This window comes from Thunnus albacares, chromosome 20, assembly GCF_914725855.1.
Source record: "Thunnus albacares chromosome 20, fThuAlb1.1, whole genome shotgun sequence".
Classification (NCBI taxonomy): Eukaryota; Metazoa; Chordata; class Actinopteri; order Scombriformes; family Scombridae; genus Thunnus; species Thunnus albacares.
Genome location: NC_058125.1, coordinates 7953162 through 7966674, shown reverse-complemented (window position 1 = coordinate 7966674; position 13513 = coordinate 7953162).

The following is a 13513-nucleotide window of genomic DNA, read 5'->3' as shown; positions in this document are numbered from 1 at the left end:
AAGGGGCCACGTTTTTCTTATCCTAATCACTTGGCCAAAGTTTAACTCAGCTTTGTTCAGTACTAGAGTGATTACAAGTTTATAACTGGTTAACTAATACAAGCCATGCAGTGTTTTTGAGGCATAAGAGACGATCAAATCCCTTTTATCCTCCAACATGGACGAGATCTCTGATTCCCGTTCCTCTGCTACACATGGGATTGGATGGAGACTCAGACCCAGCTGACAAGCCAGGACAACAGGATCACATGCTGTGCCGTGCCGCTGGACCCGCTCAACGCGATCCAGAGAAAAAGACGGACATCTGATCATTTACTAAGCCGATCATTGTTTACTAAGACACCCCCCCCCACACACACACACAGTATATAATTACACCATTAGCTAGGATTTCCAGTTATATTGATATTTGCTATTCTTCAATAGTTTCGGCTGTGGTTGTTATCGTTAAAGTAGAAGAATAAATCCTATTATATTACAACAAGAAGTCGCCTTTGTGGGTTTTGCTGTACAAAGTTCTCCAAATTGCCTTCATTGTGTTATTTCATTGATGTTACAGTCTCGGCTATAACAATGTTATGTTAGGCTAGCCCAGGTCACTCTCTGAAGGAAGTAAATTGGTAAAACAGACACCTTTCCTTTGAATAAGGTCTGCACAACATCAGTTATTTATTATTTAGTCAAATGTCTCACTGCAAACATACACACATGTAGGCCTATGCCTGGTGGTGCTAGGTGTTAATTTGAAGTAATAACATGAAGGCAGACATGTTGGAGGTCCTTGGCTATTGGGCCACAGCAGAGACTGTATATAAGGATAAGTCAATGGGCCATAGTGACTGAGAACTGACGGATTTCTGTAAACACAACTTGTCCATCTTAAATTACTGTAAAACATGGATATGGTTCATTTATGAACTGGGATATTCTGTGTATGTAACATGTAACATACTGTACATACACACACACACACACCGTTGCATTAGTGCCTCCTGACAGATGTCTCTCTCAGCTGCTCTGACAGGGTGTAGGGGTTTGGGTCAGATGATTATAAGGTCATCTCCTCCGGGACAAAACAGACTGACCGCACACTTCAAACAGGAAGCTGATTGATCACAAACATCAGCCCATCGATCTCTACTTATAGAGTGTAATGTCATGCAACCACATCATGAGAGGAGCGCTGCATGCTTGTGTGTTTGGTGTATGGATCTTTTATATTCAGCAACTGGTACCATGCAGGGCTTGTGTGACAGTCCTGGGTGATACATTTACATGTTTTTACAGTTTATCGAACGATGGGATCGACAAATGAAAACTGTCAACAAATTAGATCATAGTGGAGATGATATGTAGCCTCTTTGCAGACAGTTATCTGATGATTGTGTTACACTGATTTCTCAAGATGAACATTTCAGTGCAATGCCAATATTTTAGTATTCTAATGGTCTCAGTTTGATGAAGGCTTTGCTCATGCAAGAGCCTTTTAATGAATACCAATTACATATGTTAATTCAGGCAATGCTTTATCTGCATTTATATGATCATGAATCTACACTGGAGTCTGTGCTTTCATAGGTTGGACTGTGTATGTGTGTGTGTGTGTGTGCGTGCTATCCTTTGTTCAGGTCTCATTGGACCACATTCTAATATAAAGAGTTTATACCCCAGGGAGCTGGATTGGTAATTACAAATTAAAATCACCTTATGAGGCAGTGGATGGGAGGTTCAGTGTGTGTGTACGTCTTGTCATTTTCACATGATGTTTGTGCAACGGTGTGTATATGTGCGTGCATGCATTCATGTGTGAACATGCACAGAAAACACACACACAAAAACAAACTTGGTGGGAAATTAAATAGCATAACTTGCACTGTTGATGATGCTGCATTGATGTGACGTTTATGTGTCAGTTATGAGGTTTTTTTCTTTCCTCTTTCTTAGATTGGCTTGATTTTGAGGTGCCAGCTATCAATCCTTTGTCTTTCATCTGCTCATACAGTCTGTTTGTGTGTGTACAGCATGTGTGAACTGTTGGTGTGTGCTAAACCTGACAGCCCACACTGTGAGTTCAGAACACAAAGCTAACGAGTGAGTCTGATGTTTCCGATGCTGCAGGACTGAACCCGTTTGGTGCCACATCCACACAGCAACACAGCAGAGGATCTGACAGACTGACACAATGTTTATAGTCAAAGATATTTAGTGCTCCACATGTTGTGACCAGAGTAAATGTTGCTGACTTCTCAGTGCTAGTTGGGTTGGTGGAGTTTGATTTGTTGATATGAGATGTGACGTTGGGAACTGTTTGCTGCGACTCCATTTTGTTTGCCTGGAGAATAATTTAAATCTCTCCCTCTGCTGCTGTCTGTTCCCTCACACATTATCACAACAGAGAACATATAAGGTCATGCGTCGGCTGCTGCTTTAATAAGGGAACTAGAGGTGACACATTGCTTGATGTTTTGGTCGTTATGCACCAAAAGGCAAAAAGGTGGCCGTTAGAGGAGTCCCTGTTCTTGTGTTTATTGTGCATATATGAATTTGATTTCTGCAGAAGATTCTTTATCTTAATAGTGGTGCAGAAAAAAATAAATGAAGACACTTTGACACATTTTTACGAAGCTGGACAAGGTAAGATTTTCATGTTACTAACGTTGCTCCACAGGCTGTTTGTGTTGTCCACTTGCATATTTTGGAAGTTTCCATTTTGAATAAAGAACGAGAAAAAGTAATGAAACCCACTACTGTTGGTTTCCATAGCCTACGGAGAAGGCAAAAGCATGGATGTATTAAGAAGAACTGGATACTGGACACAAAGATGGCGCCATGTTCATTCCTATGAAAGTTGCTCAGTGACGCATGAAGCCAAAAAATTGGCTTCCTGATGTAAAGAAATTACAGAGATGTTGCTTACATTTAATGATTTTTGGGCCCATAGAGCATGTGCACTACAGACCTCTGCTGATTGAGTCAGCCAACTTCCAGTTTGCTCTCCGCTCACTTGAATGGGGATAAAATCATCAAATCATGTGGCTTTTTTAGACTTTTCAAATGTTATCAGACTGAATGGATCAAATTCTGAAAAAAAGTAAAATGAAGGGAGGAAAAATTATTCACCATTTTGCAGTCACGTCTTTTCCAATGATTGTGTGTGAGAAAAATGTTTTATGGGCCAGTGTGCAATCACGTGATGGACCCGGAAGTTGTAATAACATTATTTGGCCACAATGTCAAATTGGCTCACGGCGTGGTGCACTTCTTGGGGGTTTTGGCGGAAGTCTGTCAAAGGCATGTATGCATTATAATATCTGGATACTGGACTCAAAGATGGCACCTATTCAATCCAATAAGTGCTATATCCAGATCTTATTATACATCCATGGTGAGGGGCAGCTTCCAGAAGCTGGCCAATCAGAACAGAGTGGGCTAGTCAGAAAGAGGGGCTTAAAGAGACAGGAGCTAAAACCGAGCTGTTTCAGACAGAGGCTGAACTGACGGGCTGCATAAGGAGCCAGTATAAAATAAATAAGGAGTTTTTTTTAACTGTAAATCATGCAAAGACATACTAGTAGAGCCCCAGAATAAAAATATAGACCTAGAAATGTGCATGATACATCCCCTTTAAGTAAATGTGTTCCGAAGTGCGGTGGTAATTCAGCAGTTTTGCATCACACAGTATGACATATCATAATATAAAAAATCCCCATATTATCATGTGTATATCTTTACATATTATTATCAGACTTTTGAGATATTAATTGGTCCAGAATGACCTTTAAGTTGAGGCTTACCCAGCTCCATATTGATCACTGGCTTGTATGTCTATCACTTAACCAGCTGACCAGCTGTTGGTTAATACCAGGCAGAACTAACAGAATGGCCGCACATAATCTATAAAACAACTGTGACATTGATTGTTTTTGCTGAGTGCATTTACCCTGATATTGAAGTAAAGGTTGGTCCGTGTAAACTGTATCATGTTTACAATGGCTGGCATGAGCTCATATCCATATCTGTAATTTTAGAGAGCTGAATAGTGTAGCTGGAATATGTGAATGTCTCAGCCACAACACTGAGGTTTCTTTACACATAATCTAAATGACTGTTGGGCCTCTCACCATAGAGCAGTGAATGGAGCACTAAATTGAAGTTAGTACGGAGAATAGAAGAAAACCTTATTGCAGCAGAAATGTTAATGCAAACAAGTTAAGTTTTTCAGAATAACATGACACAGTAAAATCATACTGAAAAGATTGAACGGGTTTCATTGATACATTAAATTACTGTTCAGTCAAAGATGCTTATGTCACGTAATAGACTGTTTATAGCAAATAAACCCAAACCTGCTAGTTCCCTGGAAAAAAAAAACAGAACATTGCTTTATTTATTGCCAATGTCCTACACTCACATAGCCAGATCTTTCATTTTAACAAGCTCACTGGAGATTTGAGCACAAAATTTAGTTGGAGAAAGACATAGATTAGCCATTATACTTCAAACCCAACAAGTTCTCCAAATAAAACAACAGTCAAGTACATTGTCCGTAATTGCCCTCTAGAAGCATTTTCTGATCTGGCGCCCCTTTTGGCAGGACAACATCATTTACTCTGTGCCTTCCAAAACAAATCACTGTTACAAAAATAAAACCATGTCTGATCTGACACTGCTATAGTTAAGATTTGATTGATTTTAGGTACAAAAACAACGTGGTTAAGGTTAGGGAAATATCATGTCCATGGTTAAGAGAAACAAATGTCAACTGTCGGTAGGAAACGGTAAGCGGACAGCAATCTCTGGTGTCAAAGTGCAACATTTTGTTCACTCATTCATACAACCTGATCACCTCCCTACTTTGTGGATCTATAATAACATCACTCTACTCTCTTCTTTGCTACTAACAGACAAGAGAGCTTTTTCACCTAGGTCTGTTTTGGCATTTTCTGAAACAACTGATACTGCCCTTTTTCTTGAGAGGACAGTCCAAGCGGCAACCTCTGGGGTTGACAAATAAAGCCAACACAGAAGTGCCAAAAACTGCAGTTCCTCGAACAGCCACTTGAGACTGACTCCAAAAGTGAGTCAATCCCCATGGAACCCCATGTTAAAATCCCCGCAGAAAATAAACATGTTAACAGCTTGGTACAAAAAACGGTTTCGGTCTCCATAGCTAATTTCCCCGTTCAGGCTTAACGTTATGCATAATTAAGGGCGTGGCCGCTTTGAGTGACAGGTGGATGCGATCACAGGAAAGTTGCTACCACAGCTACAACTTTGGTTAGGTAACGTAACCATAGCATAACCCCAGATTCAAAGAGTATAGGCATAGCTGTAGCCGTCCCTATTTCAATATGTTTTCAGTTCATCAAAGTTAATTGTAACATTTTGGTCGCCTAAAAAATTCTTGCTCAGCGTTTGGTTGTACTAAAAGACCCTCTGAGGAGTCGGATGTTCAATTTTTAACAGTGAGTACATTTTTGTTTTAATGGTTTTAAGCCTGTGTTTTGTTAGCGAAAATCAACATTAACATTATCACAGTTAACCATAGACTGTAAATACACCGTGCTAACCAAGCTAGCAGCTGGCATCAGAGTCAGCTCCACCCTCTCATTTATGGCTCCAAAAATCCAAGATGGCAACGGTCAAAATGCAAACTCAAGGCTTCAAAACAGGAGTTGGGGTGACGTCACAGTGTCTACATCCATTATTTTTTTTACAGTCTATGGGACAGTTTCACCAAACTAATATGAACATATTACAAATAACCAACAATCAAAAGCCAACCAGAGGTGATTACAAAATCACAGTCAGTACAAAGGTGTTGAATGAGAGACGGTGACAGAGAGGGACAGCAGAGTTATTAGAGTCGGTTAGGTGAATCATTAGTGATGTTCCTCTGACTGTTTGGCTGCACTCAGTCGGCCAATTAGAAAAGGAAAGGCAAAGAGGGCAGCAGAGCCCAGAGGGGCTGAATCAGAGCACAGAAAGACCACAACATCCCCTGACACAAATACACACAAACACACACACACATACAAATATTCAATTCACTCAGGCATAGTAAACCTATTTCGTGGTTTCCCCTCCTCAAGGAGTAATATTATAGAGAAAGTATGGTTTAAAAACGATAAGCAGAGGAACATTTAAAGTCTGTTTGCTGTGGGTCACATTCATTTATTATATAGTAATTGGTTTGCACCTGAGGGGAAACAACTTTTATACAGAAGTTTCAGGACAGGGGGACACGACAAACAGAAAAATTGGTTGTCTGCCAAAGTTTTTGTGTTTTTATGGAATATATGGAGAGTTGGAGGCAGAGAGAGGGAGATGTCGAGGAACTTTGGAGATGAATAGTCATCATATTGAGAAAAACAGCCACACAATGGAGCAGCAAATTCACAAAAGGGAAGAAGGAAGACTCCGGGGTAAATAAAGACTAAATAAAGAATAATATGTGAATAAATGAACGCTATCTAAACAGACGTTATGTTAAATGGAAACTGAAAAGCACAATGAGAAATAAAGAAGAATGAATATATTAAGTGATTCAGTTTGGATGATTTTCGACACAAGGCAGGGAAAGCAGAATGTAACACTGTTGTCTCCAATCAGGGCAGTGTGTGTGTGTGTGTGTGTGTGTGTGTGTGTGTGTGTGTGTGTGTTTCTTTTTGCTGAGTCCCCCCTGGACCTCCCTGTCAGCAGCGACCTTTACCAAATCAAAGGAGATGCAAATATCCAGCTTCATTTAGGCCTATTACAACTCCACACACACTTATAGAAGTGAATGAGCTTTGTGCAGACACCCAGTGAGAATAGCTGTCAGTCTTCTTGGCCAGCTTTGATTAGCAATTTGAAGGGCCTCGGCCCCGGCCCCCAAACTCTCCTCAACAGATACAAATCAGCCCTGACGCTGCCTTGTCCATTACCGACATCATTTTCTAGAGAGAACTGTAATGAATCTCATTTCCCCAAAGTCTTTTTGTCTCCCTTCCCTCAGAGCTTTACCACCCTGTCCAATCTTGCTCTTTTTGTTTTTTGTACATTTTTGGCTGGCAAACCTAAAGACCGCTCATACCTCAGTAGTCATCTTATTGAATGTATACTCTAAAAGGTCACCCTGCGATTTTAAAGGTGTAATATGTCTTTTTAATACAGTACCACTTAAAAAGTTTGGACACACTTTCTCATTCAAGGGAATGGGAAGGTGTGTCCAAACTTTTGACTGGTACTGTACACTAGCCAAAAAATGTCATTATGCCATCAGGATTTGGAATTAACCAACCTGCAAAGTGCAGGTAAAATATTATTTGTAGCAGAAAATTTCATAAAGTTACCAATGAGTAGACACTTGCATCACCAAAAGATTTTGGGAGATTTTGGACTGTGCGTGTCTGCCCATAGATGAACAGTGATGTCAGAAATCTTAAATGAATGCTTTCTTAATTATTTTGTATGATTTGAGGCCATATATCTGTTTGGTTGGGTCACCCTATACTTACCTGAGCAGGTGTTAGGTTCCAGTTATGTGATGGTAAAATGGTGGCAGCAGGCTGTGAGGCTGCTGATTTTATATGTTTGGTTGTTTTTTTTTCTTTTCCTTCAGCTTAGGTTATTTTTGTTGAATTTCCAAGGGTTTATTTTTTGCCTCTGTTTCATTAAAGATCCCCCCCAGACATGTTTTAAGATATATAAAAATCTCTGTGTGGAATATTTGTGTTTGATTTGGTTTCTCAACTAAAAAAGAATTGTCTTGGTAAAATCACATCTACTCCTTCTCCCTCATTATTCAAATATTTTTCATTTCAAAAGTTTAACTGCTGGATGCAAGATGTCTCCTTCATCACTGTAAAGTCCCTTCTCAGTGTTTGTGCACTGGAGGATTCAAGTTTCCACATCAAACTTGTGTAAGTTGAATATTGGACCACGATTGGCTCCAAACAAATTGTGATGTCACAAATCATGCTTGTAGGTACATGACTTAAACTCAGATTTAAGGCAAGAAACTTTCCCCTTTTGGCAGCTGAATGTGAAAACAGCTTTCTAGTGTCAAATCTGCACATACATCATTCTGCACAGTGAAGCTCAAACATCCAACTGAAGGAACAAAAAGAAAAACACATTTTTGAGCAGAGGGAGACTTTTTGTTTTTTTGTAAAAAAAATATCACCTTTTATGCACATACTCCTGCCATCTAACCTGCCTCTTTAACATTCCTTTTAAAGTTTAAAGTTTTCTAGAGACTAAACAACATCTCCATCGCTTTATGTGGGGCAGTGGCACTTTACAGTTCTGCAGGAAATGCTTATAGCCAACAACCTGCAGGGCAAATCATTGTTTCATATACAGTGCACATACTCTGTCATGAGTTATTGCTGTGGTGATATAAACAGTTATTAGATCAATGTCCATAAAAATCCACAGAACATGGATGATGGTAATGGGGCAAGAGGATGGGACACATTGACAAATGGATACATGGATGGATACAGTAGATGGATGGACAGATAATGGGTACATGAACATAGACAAATACAGCTGTACACTTACAGTAAGTACTGAGTGATCCAGTGTCAGGTCATTGACAGATGGATGGACACATCAGTGGATGGACTGATTACAAGAAGGGAAGACATAATACAGAGTTTGGTTTCTCAGCTTAAACATGTAGCAGAAATTTCCAATAGCTACTCAATGTTTTTTATGCTTGTTTCAATTGTTTTTGCTTGAATTCTATGACGCTGCTTAAACAACTGAGTTTCTCCACATGAAACAACAAAAGTTTAATCTTGATTGTTAGGAAGGGGAAAAAAACCCCAGAACAACTCAACCTTACTACACAAGACATAAAATCCATTGATGAAGTCGAGCCATCGATTTCTACACAGCTGTGGACTTTTCTAACCTGTAGCTGTAAAAGGTCGAGGTGTCAACGTTTCCCATTAAATCAGCCAATCACAGAGCTTCTTTTTGTCAGGAAAATGTTGTTTTGTGTCCAGACAGCACAGAGAGTGTTTGTCTGTTGGAGATGGTACAGTTTTCTTTTTGATGTAATGGTGCAGCCATATAAAAATGTCTTAGATTTGTACTGAAACAGATGCAGGTGACAATACTGTGAATAGTGTGAATGTTTCAACGGACGGTCTTAAATTAAATCTGGTTCTCATAAACACAGAAGAAGAAGAAGATACAGAAGCACACAGGACTGACTGAATGCAACTTGCATGAGGAAGATGAGAGAATCAGTGTATGAGAGAAAACATAGGAGAATGAGAGATGGTTTAGTAGAGGAGTACAAAGCTTTGACATCTGTGACGAGGAGGGGAAGAGCGTAGAAGCAGAAACCTTAAAACCATCAAAAACTTCAGCACTGAGAGAGATTTGCTGCTTCTGCCTAAAACTCAGAAACATAACCTGTGCAAAAATACTCACATGCAATGTGCGCGTGTTGTGTGTGACAGCAGAGTTAATGATGATTGGATTATCAAAGGACATTTTACCTCCAAGGACAATATAGATTTTTTTCTGTTGTTAGATAGATAAACCAAAGTACTGGACAAACTGAACTCTTGACCTGCTGATGGTGTTAGATAAAAAGTCAGAGTATCAGGAGTAATCCATCCATCCATCCACCAAACAGTTGTCAAGGTATTTCACTCTCAATCTTAAGTCAGAGGATCACCATTATCATCATTCATCATTTGGGTACCATGGATGTATGTACCACATTCCAAGGTAATCCATCCAATAGTTGTAGGGATACTTTACTCAAAACCAAAAAGGCAAAACTTATGAAAAAAACAATGGGATCACCAAAGTTAGTTAAATCCTCCAAATTAATTTGTTGTTGGTCCATGCACTCTAGAACGCCACATAGAAGTGTTTTCTGATCTGCCGCTTTGAAGCTTTGCACCCATCCACTCGCCAGTAACCATCAGGATGACATAATTTGTTAGTGCCTTCCAAAACTGTTAAAATTCACTGCTGAAAAAGACATTTTAGGGGAAGATCATGGTTTAGGTTAAAATGAGTGTTTTGATAAAGCTAAGGAACATTGTGGTTTGGGTTAAAATTACTACCTCCTTAAGGTTGGGGACTTTTGTTGTCATGGTTACAATACAGTCTCCACTTAGTAGGCATCATTCTTTGGGCACCAGGAATTCTTGACAATCCATTCATTAGCAGATATTTTAGTCTGGACCAAAGTGGTGGACCGACATACCAACCAACAATGCCGTCCATAGAGCGATGCCTCTAGTGTGGCTAATTATGAGACATAGTTGAGTGGCAGTTAATTTGTAGACATTATATCACACTAATGGTATTGGTACCGCCAGTCAGGCCTCATCAAGCTCTAGTTGCTGTAAGTTTTGTAGCTTCTCCTTTTGGAAACCGCCTCTGCTTAAGGGTTCAGCGTGACCTCTGTGTTTGTCTACATGATAACTTCTGTGGCCATGTGCGCACTGTCTGCAACTGCTAATATGTACATACTGTACGTCTGTGTTTTCATCCTCAAGGGAGTTGCCATTGCAAATGCTGCAGTATGAACTGTGGACAAATCTTGTTTTGTGCCATAAAGTGATCTAGCAGGTTTCCCCCTAAAATCTGACTCTATGCCTCTCAGTGTAAAAATGTAGCTTAAAGGACCAGTTCACAATTTTTCACGTCTGTCTTAAAACAACAGTCAGGTGCCAACATGTCATAATCATTCTCCTGTTCATACTGACCATTGGAAGATCCCTTCATAATGCACTTACAATGTGAGTGATGAGGGGCAAAATCCACAGTCCTCCTTCTGTGCAAAAATGTATTTAAAAGTTTATCTGAAGCTAATATGGAGCTTCATCCAAATGAGTCAAATCAAGTAGATATCTTTCAGCGTTACAGTCTTTTTAGTGCCAAAGTCTGTCTTTTTGTTGCTATACTTCCACCACAACTCAACAGTCAAACACTGTCCAAGGAAACACAAAGAGGGAATTTGATGCTAAAAAGACTGTAAATGTGTCAGATATCCACTCGATATGACTAACTCAGACTGCTGAAGCCTCATATAACCTTCACATCAACTTTTAAATGTGTTTTTGCTCAAAATGACTGTGTGCACACACTGTGGATTTTGGCCTCCATCACTTACATTGAAAGCACATTTGAAGGAGATCTTTTAATGGCCAGTATGAACAGGAGGAATAATTACAGTGAGGAAAACCTCTTTCACTGTTCATTTGGGCACGTGACTGTTGTATTAACAAAGACTTGAAAAACTTGTGAACCTATCCTTTAAAGGCCAACAGAGGTAGATACACAGAAATGGTTTAATTTTTTTCAGTCATGATATTAACAATTGAAGATTAATCTGCTGACTGATTAATGTTAAAATGCTACACATAGCAGTGTAAAATGTATTGTAAAGGGAAACTCTAATGATTCCACAAAAAGTAAAGTTAAAGCCATATGACTCCAGAGGGAGCTGTGCAAAATGTGATAAATTGATAAAATCACTTAAGTCAGTGTCGGTTGGGGCTGAAGGCTGCAAGTTTGAAAATTTAAAAAGTCTAGGTGCATGGAGTTAGAAATAAATGGGGTTACCAGACCTCCCGCTCCATTGTGGGTAACGTAGGCACCAGATTTTTGACAAGGAAGAAAAACGTTTAAAAAAGACAATATCTCTTGTTCTGCTGTATCGATTTTTTTTATCCTTTTATTTAAGTTTCCATCATGAGTCTAACAACGTTTTACTAGTCCAATGATAAATTGGTGCATACTCTTTTAGAGATCAGGCACGTTCAGTCTCTCACTGGAACAAGGACAAACTCTCTGTGCATCAAGCATCCTATGGATGAAGTAATGTACCATCCTGTCGTGTACATTTGCAATGCTAAGCAGCAGCCAGGTGAGTGGCAGTCGCAGTAGTTATTTTAATAAGGAGCAGCTATTTCAGTAAGTCCTCCAGCAGGCTTCTTTCTCTGGAGTTAATCACACTGAACAACACAGCTCCTCCTTCCTCTCTCCTCTCTGGGGCCTCCACTGGTTCTGCCGTTTCTTCTGGCTTCGCTCTCGTCTTCTCCCTCCCTCGCTCTCACTGCTGCTCCTTGTTTTTATTTATATCTACATCTGTATCGCCTTCCCCTCATCTCGTTTACATCTCTCACCCCTCTCTGCATTCCCAGTTAATCACCCAGAGTCTCACAGGGATGTTGGGGCTGAATGTCATTATATTGGGTGTGTTGTAATAATAACCATTACCCACATCACTCCCTGGCCACCAATCCAGTTTCACCCAGAACTGTCTTTTTAAAGATCTGTCCCTCCTCCACTAATCCTGAAACAATCAGTTTTACACAAACATCAGCAGCCAGTAATTAGATTAACTCTGTCCATCATCAGTGCTTTGAACCTATTTACGCAGCAGCAATTTTGAACACATGACGTGAGGAACTTACAGTCCAAATATCAAATATAACAAATATCAGTGATGAAATATTTATCATTCAAATATTTTTAAACATAAAGGATAATTCCATTTACAACATGGGTCTAATAGTTTTGTAGTTTTGCTTATCGATTCTATTGGTTAAGACTCCAAATGTCATTTTTATTCATCAGTTCCTACTGAAATGTGTCAATTTCAACATTTTTGAAATGAAACTTCATAAAACATAAAACTGACGACCCTTGAAGGTAACATTTTATTACTCAAAGTGAAGATGACTGCACACTAAGCTCCAATGATTTTATAATAAGACCAACATGATTGGGGTGAATATATGAACATTTTTATGTTACGTTTTCAGTATTTTGTTGCTTATGACACTCTGCATGATCTTCACCATTACTCAAAAAGACCAGCCACTAGCTCCAAAAGGCCACCAGATAATACAGCACAACCTGTGTGTATGTGTGCGTTTTGGTGGGTGGGTGAAGAGGGCTTGTCTCCTTGAGACACTGTGTGTCTTGAGTTTTGTGATTTGAAAGTCAGCCATCAACAGAAACTCCAACCTCATCAAGTGAAAATGAAAAGATGTGAGAATCACCCACTCTGTTTGATTGACAGATGATATTGAAGATATCTTCCCTACTTTTATAATAGAATAATATTCAATTTTATTGTCCATCAAGGTGGAAAATTGTCATTGGCATCTGGCAGTTCATTCATACAGCATAAAAAAAAAAGTGCACATACACACACATCCTTTGAAGACATCCTGTACCGCTACTGTACCCACAATCCCACTAATACCACTGTACTAATTAATGTAACTGACTTCCAGTACAATCGGTCTGATCACGTCTCTGTTCTCTCACTCTTATCAAGTGTCTGTACTAAAGCTTCGCTCCAATTAAACTGAGATCTCTGGGCTGTTTGGATTGAACCAGTCAATTAATTGACGCTTCCATTGTGATGAACCTACTTTCATATTGTCCTCTCATTATGTCCATTCAGCGTTATGCACTGATTCCATATCAGTTCGCTGACACAGTGTCCCTCTGGGTTTGTGTGTAAATGTACTGTGTGGAG